The 23,610-nt window shown below is 43.8% G+C and overlaps 1 long non-coding RNA gene and 1 pseudogene across 1 annotated transcript; one reads left to right on the top strand and one right to left on the bottom strand.

Annotated features, from left to right (window-relative positions):
* Positions 1 to 1,347: 1,347 nt before the first annotated feature.
* Positions 1,348 to 3,103, bottom strand: LOC112636279. Its single transcript, XR_003122159.1, has 2 exons — positions 3,039 to 3,103; positions 1,348 to 2,902 (listed from the first exon to the last, which is right to left on the bottom strand). It is a non-coding gene; the product is annotated as an uncharacterized LOC112636279 (long non-coding RNA).
* A 1,317-nt stretch (positions 3,104 to 4,420) lies between these two features.
* On the top strand, positions 4,421 to 22,247 carry LOC112635847 (annotated as a pseudogene).
* Positions 22,248 to 23,610: the final 1,363 nt, after the last annotated feature.

Raw genomic sequence — 23,610 nt, 5'->3', positions numbered from 1 at the left:
CTTCCCTTTCTGCAATCAGGGCAATTTAACTGGAGTGCAATTAGCACTATTAAATGTCGATTCTGCATAAACAAATCTGACTGAGCAGCGAAAGTGGGGTGAGAACCTCATATACACTGAAACTGATTTTTTAAAATTATGTATCCGGGTCCTTTACAATTGATCCGTGACGTTTTCATCTTGGAATATATTTACATCATAAATACACTATGGTTAAATCAACATAATTTTTTTGCAAAAAAATTCAATACGAATCCTAATAAAGAAGAATAGGGTAATTAAAGGGAAGAGTTCACTTCCTTTGAACAAATATTGTTTCTCCCATCTAGGCTCTCCCGGGAGCTTTGATCTGAGCAACTGCTCAAGTTGCTGTGTTTAGAAGGCAAAGCCAGGGAAACAATTCGGTCATTAGCACTGATAGGAAGGATTGGACCTCCTAAGCCACAGATAAAATGCTTCTCCCTGATGCGCAGAAAACATAGTGGCGACTGGGAGGACCAGTTATTTTCTGAATAACTAGATATAGTAACTGGTTAAATATTAAGTGACTGCCCAGTCTCCCCGGAGCTTTGACCTAGCACAGAGTTTAGCAGCGGATATACACCACTGGGGTGGGGTGAAGTTGGGGTGGGGTGAGGTGGAGTTGGGGGGACTCCGGAATATGGTTGAAGGGGAGGCATTGCGGGAGGAGGAACGGAAGGTGCTGGCCTTGGCCAGGCTGGCTGCAGTCAAAGTCTGGACCACCGGGACTAGGAGGAGGGGTTGGGGGTGAAGGGAGCCCAGCCTATAAAAAGCATTTATCTGACCTGTCCTCCCTACTGCCTTTATTTATTTGCTAAGCCACAGCGCTCCTTTTTAAATGATTTGTGCAATTAATTATGCTTTTCATTTGCATGATCTTCACTAGAGCAGTGATTATCAGGTCAGCACGGTGTGGGAGTTGCAGAGATACATTAATAACTTGAGTTAAAAAAAGAAAAAGCTGCCCTTGTGTACCAATGTTGCCTGCCATGAGCAAGGGAGAAGGAAGCCCAGGAAGGTCCATAGTGCCTGTTGAGTCGGGTGAATCCTTTCCACAGTTGGAGTCTTGTCAGCGGTTGGTGAAAATGAAATACAGCCTTTGATTAGCAGGGAATCTTTTATAGTTAACACGTATTTATATTTTTTAAAGCACCAGTTGTTGAGATCAAATGGATGGAGAAAATTAATTAAAAATTGAGGAACTCTCCCACAGTTTCTGTTGAGCTTTCCTTTAATATTTGTTCTATAATGTCCTAATTCCAGCCCAACCCTTGCAAATGAAAGAGCAAGGAAGATTCAATAGGCCAATGGGACTTTCATCTTTTCTTTTTTTTGTATCTCAGAGGCGTCACTGCTATTTAGCAGTGGTAGAAGATGCAAATCTTTCTTGCCTCTGTAGGGTCTACTGAAGAAATTGAAAACCCCTAGTCTATTAAGTATAGTCCAAACGTTTGTTACACAACTAATTTTCTGCTGTTAGATGTATCTGGGCCATATATTTTAAGCTTGCCTCGATCTGTTTATCTGAGCCCAAAATGCATGAACAATTAAGGGAAAGACTGGTGTGTCAAAGGAAGGAAGGTGACTGTAGACTGTGTGATGATTTTAATGACTGCAATTATTGGAAGATTATTCAACAAGCATCATAGATTTGTTTACTGCATCACTCAGAAACTATGGGGGGCCTATTCAGCTTGGGGTTTTACTTTCCTCCCTCCCTCACCAACTACCAAAGAAGGGTCTTAGACCTAAGCAAATGTGGCATTCTGTAGTCACTTTCTTCTTTTTAAGAGCATCTCTTCCAAAATGATGCACATGTATTGTCTCAGCCAACTCTAATGGAACCACCTTTGGAGACATTAAAGCAATCTTTTCACATAGACCTGAACTAATATCAAGAAAAGCCAGAGGCCAGGATTTTGATCATTACTCAGTTTCTCCTAGCCAGGGTACCAGTTTCCTCAGTGTTACCCTTTCATAGGCAGATTTGAGGAGGCTTCCAACTCTTTCCTCCTCTATCCAAGGCTTGGAGAAGGCACTACAACCACAAGATGTTAAACAGGAGTGTAGGCATACCTCCAGGACACCCTGGGATAAAGATTGGCTTTTCCTTCCTTCCCTTTAACACACCCCCTCCCATGTTATTTCCTATCACAACTCCTGATGTTGCTTTATTAAAAATAAGTAAGTAAAAAGAAAAGGTATGGCTAAATGCATATCCGTTTGTGACTAAGGAAGTTTTTACTGTAAATACAGACACAAGGATGCAAGTAAGGAAAGTTTCTTGTCTGATATCAACAAAATGATCCTCAGTCCACAATAATCTATAAATTGTGGCATGGGCTTTGCTCATTAATCGTGACAGATTTGGAAGGGAGATTGGGGGAAAAATGAACAGCAAATATCCCCACTAACACCCCCTTTCTTCCCTCCCCTGTACCCCTGTAGAACTGAGACCGGAGTGACTGTGCCATCTAGACTTTCTTCCTGGGTTCTGTAATCGCCCAAACTCAAGCTTAAGGTGGACTTGCCTGGAACCTTCCCTGTTCAAATGTGAGCCTGCAGGATTCTGCAAGTGGCAATTAGGAGCCTATTACAAGCCATTAGATTGATCAATGTACCTTAAACAATGCGAATGAATTATATGACTGATTTATATGGGGAAGAAAAAGAAAGCAGTGGGGGAGGACGATTTCATCTCCTTTACATCCACACGCTGTTCTGGAGAAGAACCGGGCCCAGCCTCTGGTTCATCATAGCTTAGAACCACCCGAGCGATTTATCTAGAAAACTTTTCAAGCAAAGACAAGGTCCTCTCAGCTTGTCCGGTGGGTGGTGAGGTGCACGTTCTCTGCCTCTCTCTCGGCTTCCTAAGGAAGAGCTTAGAAAGACCAAGGCCCCGAGGGGCGGCGGAAGGTCACAGCGACGCCACTCCGCTAGCCAAGGACACCACCCGGAGCGGGCCCAGCTGCCTCCTTCCCTAGAGTCTGTCCCCAGAGAGAGGGAGGACGACTTACATATTTGTTTAACGGAGTGCTGGAGAGCTGCGTGGCCTCCTAATTACGTCAGGAACACAGAACCATCAGCCCTTGAAGTTTCCAGCGAGACTTCGGAAGGAGCGGCGACCCGGCTCCAGGCGCGAGATGACGCGGGGGGTGGGGAGGGAGGGTACTCCGTGGAACGGAACTCCAAGCTAGGGCTGGCGGTTCCAGCTAATCTATCTGGCGAAGACAAAATTACAACAGAGCTGGAGCGATCAAAGCTGGCCCCCGCCCCCACCCCCACCCCCGCCCGCCCGCCTTCCCGGCCCAAAGTCTGTTTGTAGTTGTCTCCTCGACTGCAGACACACTCGTCCATCTTCTCACGACAAGGAAATTCCTGCCAGTTTTCCCAGAGCCTGCAAGGAGAGGACAAACGCACTTCACCCGTCCCAGAGGAGGAGGATTCCCTTTGTTTAACCTCCTCCTCCCACAGTCGGCCTTCAGCTCTGAAATGGGGGAGGGGAACAGGGGATGGAAAGACCGTGGGCGGGGAAGGGCGGTTATAACAGAACCCCAGGTCCCACTCTGCCTTGCTGGTCCCTCCTCTTCCTCCTCCCTCTTCTCTTTCCAAGCTTCTCCCCCACCTCTCTCTCCCTCCTTCCGATCTTCTAGAGCCTCTTCCCACCCAAGTCCTCTCTCGGGCTCGCGCGCCCAGAGCCTGGGCAGGCGCTGTTTATTTCCCGGCCTTCGTGGTTTGGCGGGAAAGGCCTTCGTCCTGGCTTGTTCTTGAGTGTCTGGGACAAATCCTTTTGTTTGTGTCTAAACATGGAATGAGAAGCCTTCCAGGTTGATAATGGGGCTCAGAGAGAAGAGGAAAATATCAGAGAAGCAACATGCGTGTGTCTTTTGCAGCCAGTATGCGATGGCAGTCCAGGGTTTGGAACCCCTTCCAGGTGGATCATGATTTCGCACACACACCCAACTGTGCTCATCTGTCTTTCATTACCCATGTTCCACTCTCCTGGGTTCTTTTCTAAGTTAGTTCCTTTCAGCCCTCTCCTTCCTAGACCCTCTTCTCAGAACGCTACCGTTCAGTGAGAGGGTGAGAAAAAAAGATAGATCGTAAGACTCCCCTCGAGGACCGAAGCACCCCCGTGACATATCCGGAAACAGGCCAGCCCTGGCCGACACGTCCATGCTTTCTTGATTTCGGCCACTGTAGAGCCCAACCCTGACAGGCTGGACTTTCCTGTCACACCCACCGATGTCAAACCACGCCCTTCCAGATCCAGAAGGATACCCTCCGCCCTGACCCGCTTTTTGGAACATTGACTGAAGGGTATATACACAGGGGTAGAGGAAGTCTCCGTGCACTTTAGACACGTGCTCCTCCCCCTTGCCCCGTTGCCACATGCAGAATGTACACTGATGACAAACAGACACACTTACCAGGGCACATGCCAGCGGCGTCCATCCTCCTTCCCAGCCAGGCATCAGCAAGCGAGACCGCCTTGAGGCAGGTGCCATCGCCGCAGGGAGGGTGGCTCCGAGCTCCAGATGTCTCCCTGGGAGTCGGGACATTCAGGTACCCCAAAGCCAGTTTCGAGCCTCCAGGGCGGGGTGGGCGACCTTGACGAGTATGGGCGTCCCCCTCCGCTCCCGCTGTGCTTCCGCGCCGCTTCCTGCTCTGCACCACCTCCGCCGCCGCAACTGCCCGAGCGCCCCTCTCCGAGAAGCCCTCTGCCCGCTGCATGCAGCCCATAGGCTCTGCTACATCTGGGATGCATTGCCCCTTAATTGTCAATCCCATTATTGTGATCAAGTGAACGTTGCTAATCTCTACATTTATTGTTTAGGTAAATAGAGGCTGCATTTAATCAATATGCAGGGCCCCAGCTCTCGCAGCGCCAAGTAACTTAAGTCAACGGTGAAGATTTCAGTGTGTGCGTAATTACAGTGCTCGCGGAATCATCGCTCCAGCTCAATTCCACGTCTCTTCGCTGACCCGGGGGAGGGGGAGGAGGGAATGGGAGGAATCTCCACCCTCCAAGGGGTCGAGGGCCGGCTCCTGAAGGGCAAGTAAAAGACTTCGCGGCGGTGACACCGCGCGCCTGGCCCGCGCCCTCGGCGGTGCGCACTGTGAGCGCGGGGGCCTGAGGCGGGACTGGGGACTGCCCCCGACTTCTGAGCGGCAGAATCTGGCGCTTGGCGCCCCGGCTCTACCGCTCCTGGACCCCTCCCCTTCCAAATTTGCCTCAGGGAGGAGGGTGGTTCCCCATTCGGCGGGTCCCCGGCAGGCGGGAAAGCGGGGGCGGGGCCCTGGAAGTGGGTTGCCCCAAGTTCGCGACGCCCCTGCCCCAGCACGCAGGCTCCCTCTTCTCTTCCGCAGCTGCCGGGAGCAGCAGAGTTCCTTGCCCGCGGGGAACTCCCAAGAATTCCACGATTGGGCGCGCAGAGCGCGGGTTATTTGCCCTTCTTCCTAAATAGCTATTGTTTCCTAATTTAAGAGGACCTTCGCCGGGCTAGAACGTCAGGGATGCGCAGCAGGGGGTGGGCGGGTCTGGGGAGATGGGCGGTTCGCGCCGGCGAGGGGTGGTATCAGCTCCTTACAGTAGCTTGGCTCCCGGAGTGGTGTCAGAGTGAGGGCCTCTGGGTCTCGGCGGAGAAAGGGTTAGCTGAGAATCTTCCGGGGGGCGGCGGAAAGAACCCGACCGCCACGACACCTTGGAGTGGGGCCCGAGAAGCTGATCCTCAAGTTTGAGGCGCCAACACTTCTCTTTCGGCAACTCTGTTGTCGCGAGTTTCTCTTTCTTCTGGTTCCTCTTTCTCTGTTCCATTCCCGGACAAGTCGGACATAAACAACCAGTAACTTCAGTTGTAACCAGATACCCGCCTTGCATGGAATTGTCCGGCTTTATGTAAGCAGGATTCTGAGGTCAACTCATCATTTGACAGTTTAGGGTGCCATTGCAACCTCCCAACGAAATTACAGCTGAAGTTTGAATATAAGGGCCCATGGTATTTGATGGCAGCTGGCTGTTTTTAATTTTCGGAATGGAACAGTTTTCGTATAAGGTATCCCTCCCTGCTTTCTTCTTCCCTTAAGTTGAATAGCATTTGGAACAAGAGGGAAATGAAACACAAATGTCAGTGCAATCCCGAAAACCTTTTTCTTTCTATTTCTACATTCAGAGCCTCCCCTCTGACCGGCCTAAGCTATTCCTAAGCCTGTAACTCTCCCCATCAGTTGGGCAGACCTCTTACCACTGGGCTGCAAACCAGTGCTGCCTCTGCCTCTACAGTACAGATAAACGTGATGTCAGACTTTTTTTTTTTTTTTTTTTTGAGACAGACTCTCACCCTGTCGCCCAAGCTGGAGTGCAGCCACGCGATCTCGGCTGACTGCAACCTCCACCTCCCGGGTTCAAGTGATTCTCCTGTCTCAGCCTCCCGAGGAGCTGGGATTACAGGCGCCCGCCACCACGCCCAGCTAATTTTTTGTATTTTTAGTAGAGTCGGGGTTTCACCATCTTGGCCAGACTGGTCTCGAACTCCTGACCTCGTGATCCACCCATCTCAGCCTCCCAAAGTGCTGGGATTATAGGCATGAGCCACTGCACCTGGTCCAGACTCTTTTGATTAGGAATGTCAACTTAACCTTTTCTGGATGGCTGTTGTTTTTAAGCCAGGATAAGGAAAAGAAAGGCAAGAGAGCTGATAGCCAGGGCTCCTGGGTAAGCACAAGCCCTTTGGAGGTCTCAGGAGCTGGGTGTGAATTAAGGCCCACCACTTTAAGGCCCTGTGACCTTGGGCAGGCCTTGAAACTTGTCTTTCCTCCTCTCTAAAACGAAGCTAATAATTTCGACTTTGAAGGATTGTTGTGAAGGTTAAATAAAACTATATAGGAAAATTCCTAACAATGTGCTCAATACTTATTAATAGTTGAGCTAAAAAAGTTCCTGCCTTCCATTTTCCACTGAAATAGCATTCCCAGCTAAAACTTACTGTGAAACTAAAGGCAAAGCCAACAGCCGCTATAAAACAGAATTTTAGTGTGTGTGTGGGAAGCACAGGGCCTAGTACAGAAGCAAGGTTGGATGAGGATGAATGCAATGACAGCCTGCAGCTGCCTGATTTGGAAGGAGTAAGGTTAGCTGCTCCAGTCAGCCACACATTTCATGGTCTGGCTTTCATAGTTCTGCAGGAGGGGAAGAGGAGGCCTTGTCTCTAAAAATAATAGCTAATATTTATTGAGCAATTATTATATACCAGGCATTCTGCCAAGTGCTTTACACACAGCATCTCATTTAATCCCCACAATAACCTTACCAGGTGAGTCTTACTGATATCTTTTTTTAAAACTTTTATTGTAGAAAAGACCTGCTGAGCACAGTGGCTCAAGCCTATAATCCCAGCACTTTGGGAGGCCAAGGCAGGGCAGATCCCTTGAGCCCAGGAGTTTGAGACCAGCCTAGGCAACATGGTAAAACCCTGTCTCTATAAAAAATACAAAAATTAGCTGAGCATGGTTGTGTGTACCTGTGGTCCTAGCTACTGGGGAGGCTGACATGCGAGGATAGATTGAGCCTGGGAGGTCGAAGCTGAGGTGAGCCATGATTGCACTCCAGACTGGGTGACAGAGCAGGATCCTGTCTGAAATTTGGAAAAAAAAAAAAAAAAAAATCAAATACTTATTTAGAAATAGAATATTTTAATGAGCCCTTCTATATCCATCACCCAGTATCAACAGTTGTCAGCTCATGGCCAAACTTGTTTCATCTGTATCCCATCCATTTCCCTCTTCCTTATTTTGAGGCAAATTTCAGATATTATATTATTTTATTTGTAAATATTATGGTATGCATCCAAATGTCAAAGAAAAAACACCAAAAATTCTCCAATACCATGTTATTCTATAATTATATCTAAACACATTAAAGTCTCCCCAGTTGTGTCATAAATGATTTTTTTAGTTATTTTTTTTCAAATCAGATCTAAACATGCACACATTGCATTTAGTTAATATACCTCCCAAGTGTCTTTTAATCTATATGTTATTCTCTCTTCCTTTCCTTGCAAATTATTTGTTCTGATATCCCCCTCCCCACCCCCACCCTGTTTTTCTAAGAGACAGGGTCCCACTGCGTTTTCCAGGACAGACTCCAGTTGCTATTCACAGGTGGGATCATAATGCACTACAGGCTCAAACTCCTGGTCCCAAGGGATCCTCCTACCTCAGCCTCCCCAGTAGCTGCAACTACAGATGCACACCACAGCCCTCAGCTGATATTCTTTTATATGTAAAGGTTTAATTAATTAATTTAGAGACAAAGTCTCACTCTGTTGCCCAGGCTGGAGAACAGTGGTGCAATCACAGCTCACTGTACCCTTGACCTTCCGGGCTCAATGGATCCTCCTCCCATCTCAGCCTCCCAGGTGGCTGGTACTACAGGAACATGTCACCTTGCCCAGCAATTTATTTATTTGTTTACTTTTAGTAGAGACAGGGTTTCACCATGTTGCTCAGGCTGGTCTCAAACTCCTGGGCTCAAGTGATCCACCCGCCTCGGCCTCCCCAAAGTGTTGAGTGTAAGCCACTTTGCCTGGCCTTATTCTTTTTATAAATGAAGAAACTCAGAGAGGTTGAAGGAATTTAGTAAGGGATAGAAAAGGAATTTAGTCCAAGATATGACCAATTCCAGAATCCAAGCACTTAATGGCTTTATTATATTCACTTTAAATCAAGTGATGAAAAGCATGACACAGAAGAAACATAATCACTCATAAAAGATTTCAGAACATGCATGACTCCCCTAAGCAACCAGTTCCTTTACCAAGTACCCATGGAAAACTGTTCACTTAAAACCCAGGCAAGGCTTGAAATGTGGGAAGAGAAATTGAAAACAGAATAACCCAGTATCCTCCTTATGTTTTGAATCTGACTAAATAAATCCTGCATGCAAATGTATCCATAACGTAAAATAATTTTTACTTCCAACAAATATTTAGCAAGGCAAAAACATTTCTTAAATCTATCAGGTTTTTTTCTCCTTTTTTCTTCTGTTTTTCCTGATCTCCCTTTCTCTCTGTTCTCTATAGCTAAGATAAGGCGAAAACATCTCTTTCAAGCAATTATTTTAAAATACCAGTCAAATTAACAATTTGGTAGTCTGATATGTGATATCTGGCTTTTGTTATGGTAGTTTTGAAACCACAGTTACCCTAGCAACTGAATACATTTTTTCTTTAAAAAAATTTTAGCTGTCTGAAGGAGAAAAAAAAAGAAAGAAAAAGAAAACTTCGTGCCAGAATTTTCCCATAATAGCTTCCATTAACTGCAGTGACTTCTATTGGAGAGGCCAGCACTGCTGTCTCCTGCTGTCACCAGTCATTCACTGATCTAGCAGATGTTTTGTTTGATAAGGCCAATTTGAGTTTTATAAAACATTTATTTTTTTCACCTCCAAGGAGCAAATACTAGTAAGGATGGATTCAACGTCTATCACTGGATACCATACAAGGGCATCAACCTGCCAGTGGAGCTTGTAGGTGAGAAGAAAAACTAAAACAAATCTAAAGGCTTCATTTATTTAAAAAAAAAAAAAAAAAAAAAGGTGGGGGGGAGAAAAAAAAAGAGGAGGGATGGTTAAAGGGTATTAGAACAGTCCCTAAAAACTTAGCAAGAGGCCAGGTGCAGTGGCTCACGCCTACAATCCGAGCACTTTGGGAAGCCAAGGTTGGCGGATCACCTGAGGTCAGGAGTTAAAGACCAACCTGGCCAACATGGTGAAACCCCATCTCTACTAAAAATACAGAAATTAGCCAGGCGTGGTGGTGCACGCCTGTAATTCCAGCTACTCGGGAGGCTGAGGTGGGAGAATTGCTTGAACCTGGGAGACGGAGGCTGCAGTGAGCTGAGATCATGCCACTGCACTGCAGCCTGGGCAACAGAGTGAGACTCCATCTCAAAAAAAAAAAAAAAAAAACTTGGCAAGAGGAAAAAGGGAGCAGAAGAGCCAACAGTCTATAATAGAATCTTTCTGGCAATACCTGCTAACTATGCAGTTGCCAAAGAGGGCAATGATGCTAGTTAATGAGAAAAAGGAAGAAGAAAGGGAGTGATGCACATTGCATTGAGTTTTGTAGATTTGATAAACCATGGGTTGGCTTTTTTTTTTTTTTTTTTTTTTTGACTAAGTCTTCCTCTGTTGCCCAGATTGGAGCACTGGAGTGCAATGGTGCGACCTTGGCTCATTGGCTCATTGCAACCTCTGCCTCCTGGGTTCAAACAATTCTCCTGCCTCAGCCTCCTGAGTACTGGGATTACAGGCACGCACCACCACGCCCAGCTAACTTTTGTATTTTTAGTAGAGATGGAGTTTCACCATGTTGGTAAGGCTGGTCTCGAACTTCTGACCTCGTGATCTGCTCGCCTTGGCCTACCAAAGTGCTGGGATTACAGGCATGAGCCAACGCACCCAGCCCATGGGTTGGCATTTTAAGGAGGTGAAGCAGATAAGACTCAGCAAGGCAAAAAAGATGTACATTAGGACTTCTTGGAGCAACTAGACTCTGAATGTTGGCGAAAATGTTCACTTCCTCTGAACAAAATCCCTTTCACAGTCATGCTTGTAATGCAGACAGCTCTAGGTTTCTTTTCTTAAAACACACACACAAACTGATTTTATAAAAATATCCATATCCTTTCTCTTGAATAGAAGGTTTTAAGACCTGGAGCTATAGTGTGGGGAAATCAATAGATGGCAAAAGAAGTCCCGGGTGGTTCTGCCCCTGTTAGTAAGATACCGCCTTTCATGGGCCTCCTGGGGCTCATTTATGGAGTCATTCTGTAGAGGACCAAAATAAGCCAAAATCCAAAACAGGAGGTTATCCTTTGCAATATAACAGTCCAACAAAGTTTGAAAGAATGAAGGTTCTCATCCTTGGGATTTTATTTTAGATTGCCCTACCTACCTAAGTATAATATTTTGACTTGAGGAATTATATATTGAGCCAAGGTGAGAACTAAAAAAACAGAAAGAGAATCAACTCTTTTTGCAGAAAATGTAATTTTTCTATAGTAAACTCACCCTGCACTAACTCTCTCCCTCTCCCGGTCTCTCTCTGTGTATGTGTGTGTGTGTGTGTGTGTGTATATACACACACACATACATATATATAGTCCTAATAAGCACATTTTTTTTTAAAGCAAAATGTAAAAGACAGCAAAACCAGCAAGATCAGTTAGGATTTTTTCTTAACTACTTAAACTTTATTAAAGGAACTTGCTGCTTCTTTGTTGACCATCTGCAAGATGCTATACCTGGGTTACATTTTCAGTCTTGAATCCCACCCTTATGTAAGATCTAAAACTGGAGAAGAATGGCTGTCCAAAGGAAAATCTTGACACTTTTAGCATAAGAAGGGGTACTGGATATTGGGAAGAGAGAAACAGAAATATTAACTACAGATAGCAAAAAAGAAAAACAAATTAATATTGATTAATTAGAAGAGCTGAGGAAATCTGGAATGAAGGATTACTCTGAAGTATTTAAGCACCAGTAACAACAGACATTGCTACCAGAATTAGAGAACTGTGTAGTAAATTCAGTTCTTGTTTCCAGTCCTTATCCCTTTTCTTTTCTATTTTAACATGCTCCTTATTTTGAAATATAATTAGAAGCTTACAAAAAAGTTGCTAGAATCTTACAAAGAAACATTCCTGTTTATCTTTTAGCAGATTCGCCAGGTTTTAACATTTTGCATCATTTGCTTTGTTACTCTCTCAGAAGATTCAGATTTTCAAAGAAGACATGGGTTTGGTTTTAGATCAGCTAAGTTTGAGAGAAAAGTGGAATGTCTGAGCAGAAAAGCTTGGCCGGGTGCGGTGGCTCATGCCTGTAATCCCAGCACTTTGGGAGGCCTAGGCGGGCGGATCACCTGAGGTCAGGAGTTCAAGACCAGCCTGGCCAACATGGTGAAACCCTGTCTCTACTAAAAATACAAAAATTAGCCGGGTGTGGTGGTGCGCCCCTATAATCCCAGCTCCTCAGGAGGCTGAGGTGGGAAAATTGCTTGAACCTGGGAGGCAGAGGCTTCAGTGAGCCAAGGTCATGCCACTGCACTCCAGCCTGGGTAACAGAGCAACACTCCATCTCAAAAACAAAAACGAAAACAAAAACAAAAACAAAAAAAAGAGCTCAGCAGACTGACAGTCAAGGATCTAAAACTCAAGAAATAGACTACTCAGAAAGATAACAATTTGAAGAAAAAATTAAGTGGGACTAATTTGTTTGAGGACATGGATTTTGAGGAAAAGCCTAATTCTGAAAGGCAAAAGGTCTTAATTCCAGCCAGTGAAAAGGCATGTGATTCTATTAATATATGAATTGTAACTTCCCTTTAGGGTCATTTGCTATTATTCTTCTTTCACATTTGGAGACGACTTCGAAAATACATGAGGCTTATTGTATGGTTTTATCCAGGGGAAATTTATAAGAAATTGAGGCCGGGCGCGGTGGCTCAAGCCTGTAATCCCAGCACTTTTGGGAGGCCGAGACGGGTGGATCACGAGGTCAGGAGATCGAGACCATCCTGGCTAACACGGTGAAACCCCGTCTCTACTAAAAAATACAAAAAACTAGCCGGGCGAGGTGGCGGGCGCCTGTAGTCCCAGCTACTCGGGAGGCTGAGGCAGGAGAATGGCGTGAACCCGGGAGGCGGAGCTTGCAGTGAGCCGAGATCGCGCCACTGCACACCAGCCTGGGCGACAGAGCGAGACTCCGTCTCAAAAAAAAAAAAAAAAAAAAAAAGAAAAAAAAAGAAAGAAATTGAAAGTATTGTCATTAATATGGCTTGTAGGTAACATATATGTTCCAGTTACCATTGTTTTGTAACAAATTACCCTAAAACTTAGTGGCATAAAATGACGACTTTATTATGCTCACAGATTCTCTGGATCAGGAATTCAGATTGGGTACAGTGGGTATGGATGATAATCTGAAGCCTTAGTCAGGAAGAGTCAAAGGCTGTGGCTAACTCAACGACTGGGGGCTGGAATCACCTGGATATGATTTCACTCACTTATCTGGCAGAGGATGCCGGCTTTTCTTTTTTTTTTTTTAGGTGGAATTTCGCTCTTGTTGCCCAAGCTGGAGTACAATGGCACAATCTCAGCTCACTGCAACCTCTGCCTCCCAGGTTCAAGCGATTCTCCTGCCTCAGCCTCCTGAATAGTTGGGGTTACAGGCATGCGTCACCATGCCCAGCTAATTTTGCATTTTTAGTAGAAATGAGATTTCACCATGTTAGCCAGGCTGGTCTCAAACTCCTGCCCTCAGGTCATCTGCCCTCCTTGGCCTCCCAAAGTGCTGGGATTACAGGTGTGAGTCACCACATCAAGAAGGATGCTGGTTTTTAACCAGGACACCTACCGTATGGTTTCTGCATGAGTGGGTGCAGGCTTCCTTACAGCATACCGTTGAATTCCTGTATTGAGTGTCCCAAGACAGGAAAATGAAACATGGTATTTTTGTGATCTAGCCTCAAAATTTACATAGCATCACTCTCCAGTACTCTTTTATTGAGACAGTCGCAAGTGTTTGCCCAAGTTTAAGGGGAAAAGACATAAACTCCACTTCTCCATAAGACAAATGTTAAGGTCACATTATAAAAAGAGCACTTGGAATAGGAGATACTATTTCAGCCACTTTGGGAAAACACAATCTGCAATAAAACATATATGAATACATAAAGGGAGCATCTAACAGAGTGCAAAGAATAGGCATCTGAGAGTTATTTTTCATCTCTATGGTGGTTGAAATTTAAAGTATTTCCTCAAAGACTGAGATATAAAGAAGAATTTGGCCGGGCGTGGTGGCTCAAGCCTGTAATCCCAGCACTTTGGGAGGCCGAGACGGGTGGATCACGAGGTCAGGAGATCGAGACCATCCTGGCTAACATGGTGAAACCCCGTCTCTACTAAAAATACAAAAAACTAGCTGGGCGAGGTGGCGGGCGCCTGTAGTCCCAGCTACTTGGGAGGCTGAGGCAGGAGAACGGCGTAAACCCGGGAGGTGGAGCTTGCAGTGAGCTGAGATCCGGCCACTGCTCTCCAGCCTGGGCGACAGAGCGAGACTCCGTCTCAAAAAAAAAAAAAAAAAAAAAAGAAGAAGAATTTTACATATCCCCTATGGTTTCTTTATTAGGAATTATTTTCCATAAATGTCCTGAAAGTGTAAGATTTACAGATTTTTTTAAATTATTTTTATTTTATTATTATTATTATTTTTGAGACAGAGTCTCACTCCATCACCCAGGTTGGAGTGCAGTGGCTTGATCTTGGCTCACTGCAACCTCACCTCCCAGGTTCAAGCAGTTCTCATGCCTTAGCCTCCTGAGTAGCTGGGATTACAGGTGCACACCACCACATCAGGCTAATTTTTGTATTTTTAGTAGAGGCGGGGTTTCATCATGTTGGCCAGGCTGGTCTCGAACTCCTGACCTCAAGTGATCCACCCGCCTTGGCCTCCCAAAGTGCTGTGATTACAGGCATGAGCTACCATGTCTGGCCGGTGTTTTAATTAACATCTTGCTTTTACATGTACAACTTAGTGCATTGCAATTCTTTAAACATCTCATGAGCAGATGAACAGCAGCTCACGAGATGTTCAGAATTACAAAATCTATAGGAGTTTCTCATTTGGCCTAAAATTGAGGATGCTGATCTAATAACTAGATCACTCACATCTCTTTAAAATAAAATTTAATAGATTGCTTTAATAGAGAATTATTAATCATAGAAAAAATATTCAATCTGTCAGGTGTACATTCTTTTTTATTAGCACCCATTTCATTATGTAATTCAAAGGTTTGGAATATGGGAAATCAGCCTGCATCTTTGAAAGAAACCTTAATACTTTTCTTTGTTACTGCAAGTATTTTTTTCTTTTCCTTTTTTTAAATATGAAAAGAGACTGAGGAATTATCCTGATATTTGGTTAATAAATTAAAAACCTATGTTTAAATGCTTTAATATCCTGGTCCTGTTTCACTGTGTCATCAGGGGTTGGTTTATCAGCTGTAAAATTACATAAGAAACCTTTTAAATGTAGACCTGTTAACAATATTTGAACTGCTGTGCATATACTGTGATCTTCTAATAATGACTACATCAATTGTGACAGCTCACTGTAGCTCACCAGCACTAGCTCTGCAATTGCTGATGTATTTTCAGAGATCAGAGAAGGTAACAAGGCTGGGCTTTTTCCAGTATTCAGTGATTGTTACTCATTCAACATTTCAGGTCTTTTCTAGCCTTCTCCAAATCCTATTTTGCAAACCATATAAACGTTACTTTTTTTTTTGACACAAGTTCTTATCCTGTCACTCAGGTTGGAGTGCAGTGGCGTGATCACAGCTCACTGCAGCCTCAACCTCCCCAGGCTCAAGTGATCATCCCACCTCAGCCTCCCAAGTAGCTGGGACTACAGGCACGTACCACCATGCCCAGCTAATTTTTGTAATTTTTTTTTTTTAGAGTCGGGGTTTTGCCATGTTGCCCAGGCTGGTCTCAAACTCCTGGGCTCAAGTGATCAGCCTCAGCCTTCTAAAGTGCTAGGATTACAGGCATGAACTACAGCACCTGGCCAGAACACTACTTTTAAGAACCAAGAAACTGCTATATTTGAGTAGCCAATCAATTAAGAAGGCGGAAGAGATGTCGATTATATAGCAAGGACAGACCCAAGGGAAAGGAATTTTGAAAGTTGAACATTTTTCATTTTAAAACAATAAGTTTGGCTTGGTGCTGTGGCTCATGTCTGTAATCCCAGCAAATCACAAGAGAATCACTTGAGGCCAGGAGTTCGCGACCAGCTTGGGCTATGTAGTGAGATCCCATCTCCAACAAAAAAAAAAAAGTTTTTTAAAATTAGGGTGATATGGTGGTGTGCACCTGTAGTCCCAGCTACTCAGGAAGCTGAGGTGGGAGGATCACTCGAGCCCGGGAGTTTCAGAGTGCAGTGAGCTGTGATAGCCCCACTGCACTCCAGCCTGAGTGACAGAGCAAGACCCTGTCTCTAAAACAAAACCCAGAAACAAACAAACAAAAAAATTAAGTTTAATGGAATACATCTCAGTTAACAGTTATGTTAGATGAGGAGGCCTAAGCTTAGAGCAAATCCAGCTTTCTCTGTGTCTAGTTCTACCATAATTGAGTGATGGGGAAAGAAGTATACAGCAATGTGTATAAGTTAGGGTTTGTTTGGCTACAGGTTTGAAAGCAATCAGAAACCAAAGTAGAGAACATTGGCTTGAAGTGCAGAAAAAAGTTTACTTCTAAACTGATAAAGTGACTCCATGGATCATCAGGGATCTGAGTGTTTTTCTCTCCCTCTTTTTTCCCCATTTGCTTGTGTCATCTATGATTTTTTAAAAATTATTTTTTATTTCAGTAGGTTTTGGGGGAATGGGTGGCATTTGGCTACGTAGATAAGTTCTTTAGTGGTGATTTCTGAGATTTTGGTGCACCCGTCACCCAAGCGGTGTACACTGTACCCAACGTGTAGTCTTTTATTCCTCACCCCCCTTCCACCGTTTCCCGAGTCTCCAAAGTGCATTGTATTATTTTTATGCCTTAGCATCCTCACTGAGTGCTTCTCTCTTTTTTTAGTACACAGCCTCATAGGTCAAGATGCTTCAGGTCCAGCTACTGTTTCTCTATTCTAATGAGCAGGAAGGAGAAAGGGCAAAGAAAATATGCCATCTACCCTTACAAACACTTCCCAGAAACTCAACTCAACAATTCAGTTAACATCTCATGAACTAGAATTTACTCAGAAGCCATATCTAGCTGCAAGGAAGGTTGGGACCTACAGTTTTTATTTCCTGTGGCCGTGTTTCTATCTAAAAAAATCTATAACCAAATACTACAGTTTGAATGTTTTTGTTCCCCTCAAATTTATGTGCTGGAAGCTTAATCCTCATTGCAACAGTGTTGAGAGGTGGGGGCTGAATGGGAGGCATTTCAGTCATGAAGGCTCTACCCTTGTGTGTGGATTAATGCTGCTATAAAAAAGAGCTTGCAGGAGTGGGCTCTCTCTCTTCTGCTCTTCTGCTACATGAGGAACAGGGTTCCCCCTCCTCTGGAGGATGCAGAGTTCAAGGCACCATCATGGAGGCAGAGACCAGACCCTAACCCGATGCCAAAACTGCTGGCACCTTGATCTCAGACTTCTCAGCCTCCAGAACTGTGAACAATATATACCTGTTTATTATAAGTTCCCCAGTCTCAGGTGTTCTGTTATAGCAGCACAAATAGACTAAGGCACTAAGGAAAAAGGGGAGGTAACATATAATATTCCCTGACACAAAATAAGTCTTTTAGGAAAGGAGGGATGATCTAGGAACCAATAAACTGTTGTGAAACAAATTTACATGATGCTTGGCTAGTCAGTGTGTGACCAAATAGTAAAATGATTTTAAACTTTATTCTACCCAAATGAACATCAAGAATTCAAGAATTAGATTTAAATGAGACAAAACAATTATTTTTGATGTTATTAAGGGTGAAAGTGGCATTGTGGTGGTGTTAGGAAAATGCCCTTACTTTTTAAAGATTTACATTGAGGATAAAGGGGTGAAATGACATGGTCTTTGGCATTTACTTAAAATACATCTACAGGCCACGGGCAATGGCTCTTACCTGTAATCCCAGCACTTAGGAAGGCTGAGGCAGGAGGATCGCTTGAGTCCTAAAGTTCAAGACCAGCCTGAGCAACATAGTGGGACACTGTCTCCACAAAAAATTTAAAAATTAACCAGGCGTAGTGGTACACGTTAGTCAGTCCAAGCTACTGGGGAGGCTGAGGTGGGAGGATTGCTTGAGCCCTGGAGGTTGAGACTGCAATGAGTTGTGCTCAAGCCACTATATTCCAGCCTGAGTGACAGAGCAAGACCTTCTCTCAAACAAACAAACAACCCCAAACAAAACAAAAACAAAAAACTCCTACAAAGAAAAAAGGGGGAAGATGAAAAAAATATAGTCAAAATCTTGATCATTGCTAATTTGGGATTGGGGCAGAGGCTCACACCTGTAATCCTATCACTTTCAGAGGCCGAGATGGGCAGATCCCTTGAGTCCAAGAGTTTGAGACCAACCTGGGCAAAATGGCAAAAATCCCATCTCTACAAAAAATACAAAAATTAGTTGGGCATGGTGGTGCATGCCTGTGTTCCTGGCTACTTGGGAGGCTGGGGTGGGAGGATCAGCTAAGCCCAGGAGGTCAAGGCTGCAGTGAGCTGTGGGATCATTCCACTGTACCCCAGCCTGGGGGACAGAATGAGACCTGGTCTCAAAAATATATATATATTTTTAAATTGGGGGTATGAGTACATGGGATTGATTGTACTATTATTTTTTAGTATGTTTGAAATGTTTCTTTTTTGTTTTTTGGTTTTTTTTTTTTTTGAGATGGAGTCTCGCTCTGTTGCCCAGGCTGGAGTGCAGCGGCGTGATCTAGGCTCACTGCAAGCTTTGCCTCCCAGGTTCACAGCATTCTCCTGCCTCAGCCTCCCGAGTAGCTGGGAGGACAGGCACCTGCCACTACGCCCGGCTAATTTTTTGTATTTTTAGTAGAGACGGGTTTTCACCATGTTAGCCAGGATGGTCTCGATCTCCTGACCTCGTGATCCGCCCACCTCGGCCTCCCAAAGTGCTGAGATTACAGATGTGGGCTACCACTCCTGGCCTGAAATGTTTCAGTAAACAAACTTTTTTGTAAATAATCAGGATCAAAATTTCTAAATCTTAGTTGGTAATATCACTACCATGTAACCTTGGCCAATTTAATGTTTCTGTGTTTGAGTTTCTTCATATGTAAAATGCAAATAATAATACCTGGTCTAACCAGCTAACAGTGCTGTACTGAAGGCCAAATATAAAAATGCCTGTGAAAGTGTTTCAGAACCTATAATATAGTGTGATATCAGATATTGCTGATAATGTGCTTGCTGTCATTTTTATTAATGTAAGGCCAGAGTCCATGTCCCATTATTCACTGCTATATCTCTAGTGACTGGTAAAATGCCTGGAACATAATAGATATAAAATAAATGTTTGATAAGTGAGAACAAAATTAAGAAACAAAAAGTATATGAAACTGACATGAACTCGTAAGGATAGAAGAGACCTGGGAAGTCATCCAATAACCTCATGTTATGTATGAGGAAACTGAGCCCAGAGCAATTAAAGGACTCACTTAAACACGACACAGGTGGCAGAGTTTTAGTATGGTGGAGGAGATAAAGGCACAGTCATCCGCAAAATCACAAGGGAAACACCAGAGACTCCAGGAGAATGTTGCTCCCTTTTTAGCTACTTCAGGAAAATCATGCCATAATATCATTACATCACTGCTTGTTGCAGTCCCAAGGAACAGTCCGTTCTCTAGCAGCACTCAGACTTTGTTCCATTAACAACTGTTATCAAACAGGAGGCAGTAGGGACTCAAAAATCCTTTTGTCACGTTTTGGTTCCAATGTTCTACAGGGGTAGAGGGAGCTTCTGCTCCCTGGCCTGTGGGTCATATGGTCTTTATTGCAACTCTCAGCCTTGTTTTTGTAGAACAAAAGCAGCCACAGAAAATATGTAAATGAATGAGTTTGGCTGTGTGCCGACAAAACTTTAGTTATAGAAATAGGTGACCAGCTAGATTTGTCGTAGAGGATTTGATAAGAAGCCAGGACTTACCTCAAATGTACTCTGTTCCAAAGGCCAGTCTGTTCTCCAACTCCTCTCAAACATTATAATAATGATATACATTATAATTAATATATGCTACTAACAAAATGTTTTTTTTAAAATAAGGCAAAAGTGTGACTTTCATACAAATATTTTAAAAAGTTAAAGATTTGACCAGATGCGGTGGCTCACGCCTATAATCCCAACACTTTGGGAGGCTGAGGGGGTGGATCACTTAAGGTCAGGAGTTCGAGACCAGCCTGGCCAACCTGGTGAAACCTTGTCTCTACTAAAAATACAAAAATTAACCAGGCGTGGTGTTGCAACTGTAGTCCCAGCTACTTGGGAGGCTGAGGCAGGAGAATCACTTGAACCTGGGAGACGGAGGTTGCAGTGAGCCAAAGTCTTGCCACTGCACTCCAGCTTGGATGACAGAGTGAGACTTTGTCTCAAAAATAAAATAAAATTTAAAAAGTCAAAAATTTTATTTAACACACTAATTAGTGAGGAAAACACCAATATATTAAAACCAGTTCAAAGGGGATTAAAAGAACAAACACACATAGAGGCAATCAGGAATGCCGAAATGAATTTGTCAATAGAAAAAACTGATCAATATTTACAAGAAATAGAATAATGCTTGGAATCATCTTTTCCACAGAGTGGTCATCACTTTCATCTTCACCGGACACAACTTATTGCCATGTCTATGGACAAGACTCATTTGCATTACTATAAGGTTTTGTTTTTTTTTTAAAGACAGAGTCTTGCTCTGTTGTCCAGGCAGGAATGCAGTGGTGCCATATCGGCTCACTGCGACCTCCGCCTCCTGGGTTCAAGCAATTCTCATGCCTCAGCCTCTTGAGTAGCTGGGATTAAAAGCATGTACCACCATGCCGGGCTAATTTTTGTATTTTTAGTAGAGACAGGGTTTTACCATGTTAGCCAGGCTGATCTTGAACTCCTGGCCTCAAGTGATCCACTCGCCTCGGCCTCCCAAAGGGCTGGGATTACAGATGTAAGCCACTGCCCCTGGTCTTGCATTACTACAAATTTTCAACAACTTACAGAGTTGCATATAACCATCAGTCTGTGATGAAAACTACAATTCTCCATATAGTCAGATAATTCCAAAGGATCTCTTAGACAACCCCCGCTGAAATGATACCCAGTCATCACCCATTCAGAATTTTCCCTGATAATTTATTATAATTTTTCTTAATGCTATTCTTTCATCCAAAGTTTCCCAAAAGGTGATAAATATAACACTGGTGATACTGGATTTTAGGTGGCATGGACAAATACTTTTATCTTAATAAACATGTTTATTTTATAATAGGTTATAAAATTAGACTGTCAAACTCATAATATCACAGATGCTATTTTTTAAAAACCTCTACCTAGATAGATCACTGAAATTTCAGAACATTATAAATAAGAGATGATTCTAAAATCCTGTAGAAAGAAAAAAAGTTACTTACAAAGGAGCAAGAATCACAGACAGCTCTGAAAGTATCGTTAAAGTTTCTCTTCTCCCTGGCGTCACGTCTAAGTCAGAGTCTCCTAAAGAGCCCGAACACCTAAGGAAGCTCTTCATTGGAGGGTTGAGCTTTGAAACAACCAATGAGAGCCTGAGGAGCCATTTTGAGCAACAGGGACCGCTCATGGACTGTGTGGTAACGAGAGATCCAAACACCAAGCGCTCCAGGGGCTGTGGGTTTGTCACATATGCCACTGTGGAGGAGGTGGATGCAGCCACGAATGCAAGACCACATAAGGTGGATGGAAGAGTTGTGGAGACCAAGAGAACTGTCTCAAGAGGACATTCTCAAAGACCAGGTGCCCACTTAACTATGAAGAAGATATTCGTTGGTGGCGTTAAAGAAGACACTGAAGAACATCACCCAAGAGATTATTCTGAACAGTGCGGAAAAAGTGAAGTGACTGAAATCATGACTGACTGAGGCAGTGGCAAGAAAAGGGGCTTTGCCTTTGTAACCTTTGACAACCATGACTCCGTGGATAAGACTGTCATTCAGAAATACCGTCCTGTGAATGGCCACAACTGCAAAGCTAGGAAAGCCCTATCAAAGCAAGAGATGGCTAGTGCTTCATCCAGCCACAGAGGTCGAAGTGGTTCTGGAAACTTTGGTGGTGGTCGTGGAGGTGGTTTCGGTGGGAATAACTTCGGTCGTGGAGGAAACTTTAGTCATCATGTTGGCTTTGGTGGCAGCCGTGGTGGTGGCGGATATGGTGGCAGTGGGGATGGCTATAATGCATTTGGTGATGACGGAAGCAATTTTGGAGGTGGTGGAAGCTACAGTGATTTTGGCAGTTACAACAATCAGTCTTCAAATTTTGGTCCCATGAAGGGAGGAAACTTTGGAGACAGAAGCTCTGGCCCCTATGGCGGTGGAGGCCAATACTTTGCCAAACCACGAAACCAAGGTGGCTATGGCGGTTCCACTAGCAGCAGTAACTATGGCAGTGGCAGAATATTTTAATTAGGGCACAAAGCTTAGCAGGAGAGGAGAGCCAGAGAAGTGACGGGGAAGCCACAGGTTACAACAGATTTGTGAACTCAGTCAAGCACAGTGGTGGAAGGGCCTAGCTGCTACAAAGAAGACATGTTTTAGACAAATACTCATGTGTATGGGCAAAAAACTCGAGGACTGTATTTGTGATTAATGGTATAACAGTTTATTTTAGTTTCTGTTCTGTGGAAAGTGTAAACCATTCCAGCAAAGGGCTTTGAGATATATATAATATATATTTTTTGCACCCATGCTGTTGATTGTTAAATGTAATAGTCTGATCATGATGCTGAATAAATGACTTTTTTTTTTTTAATGTGCTGTTTAAAGTTAGTCTACTCTGAAGCCATCTTGGTAAATTTCCCCCAACAGTGTGAAGTTAGAATTCCTTCAAGGTGATGCCAGGTTCTATTTGGAATTTATATACAACCTGCTTGAGTGGAGAAGCCATTGTCTTCAGAAACCTTGGTGTAGTTGAACTGATAGTTACTGTTGTCACCTGAAGTTCGCCATTAAAAGAGATTACCCAAGCAAAATCATGGAATTATTGGTCATAAAAATAATTGTTGGCACATCCTATGCAATATATCTAAATTGATTAATGGTACCAGATAAAATTATAGATGGGAATGAAGCTTGTGTATCATCCATTATCATGTGTAATCAATAAACAATTTAATTCTCTTGGAAAAAAGGAGCAAGAATCAAACAAACATCAGATTTCCTATCAACATTGGATGCTCAAAAACAGAAAATATACCTTCAAAGTTTAGAGTGAAAGTTATTTTAAGAGTAAAATTTTATTTCCGTTCAAACTTTTCAATCCAGAGTGAGAGTAAAGCAGTTATTCTCAGAAATTTAATAACTCAGAAGATTTAACACCCATAAATTCCAGGTAAATTAAAAACTAAAGTGTGGTACAGATTTGTTTCCAGCCCAGATGGAGTCACAGAGACCAGATTTACTTTTCTGCCTGAAATCACTGAAAAAATAAGACAAAAATCTATGAAACAATGGTTTTTAAGGCACTGGACATGACACAGTGAAGACGAGTGATCCCTGAGAGATGAGCAGCTAGTCAAGTGAGCCCAGTGATGGTCCAGGTTTAGTGCCTGAGGAGAGTTTCCAGGCTGCAGTGCACTGGGAGTTAAGGGGAACCCAGGCAAGATGCAGCAACCTCCCAGACTTAAGGAGAAGAACTGAGAGTTGAAGAGATGAAGCTGGGGAAGACCAAAAAGACCAAAGCTGTTGGAGCTTGCAGAATAAAATACCGGAGAGGAGAAAGGGTCTCAGAGAAAGACAGAATCACCAAAATGTCCAGAGGTTCTCCCTC

This window comes from Theropithecus gelada, chromosome 12 (genome assembly GCF_003255815.1).
Source record: "Theropithecus gelada isolate Dixy chromosome 12, Tgel_1.0, whole genome shotgun sequence".
Taxonomy (NCBI): domain Eukaryota; kingdom Metazoa; phylum Chordata; class Mammalia; order Primates; family Cercopithecidae; genus Theropithecus; species Theropithecus gelada.
This window is presented reverse-complemented; position numbering and strand designations above follow the sequence as displayed.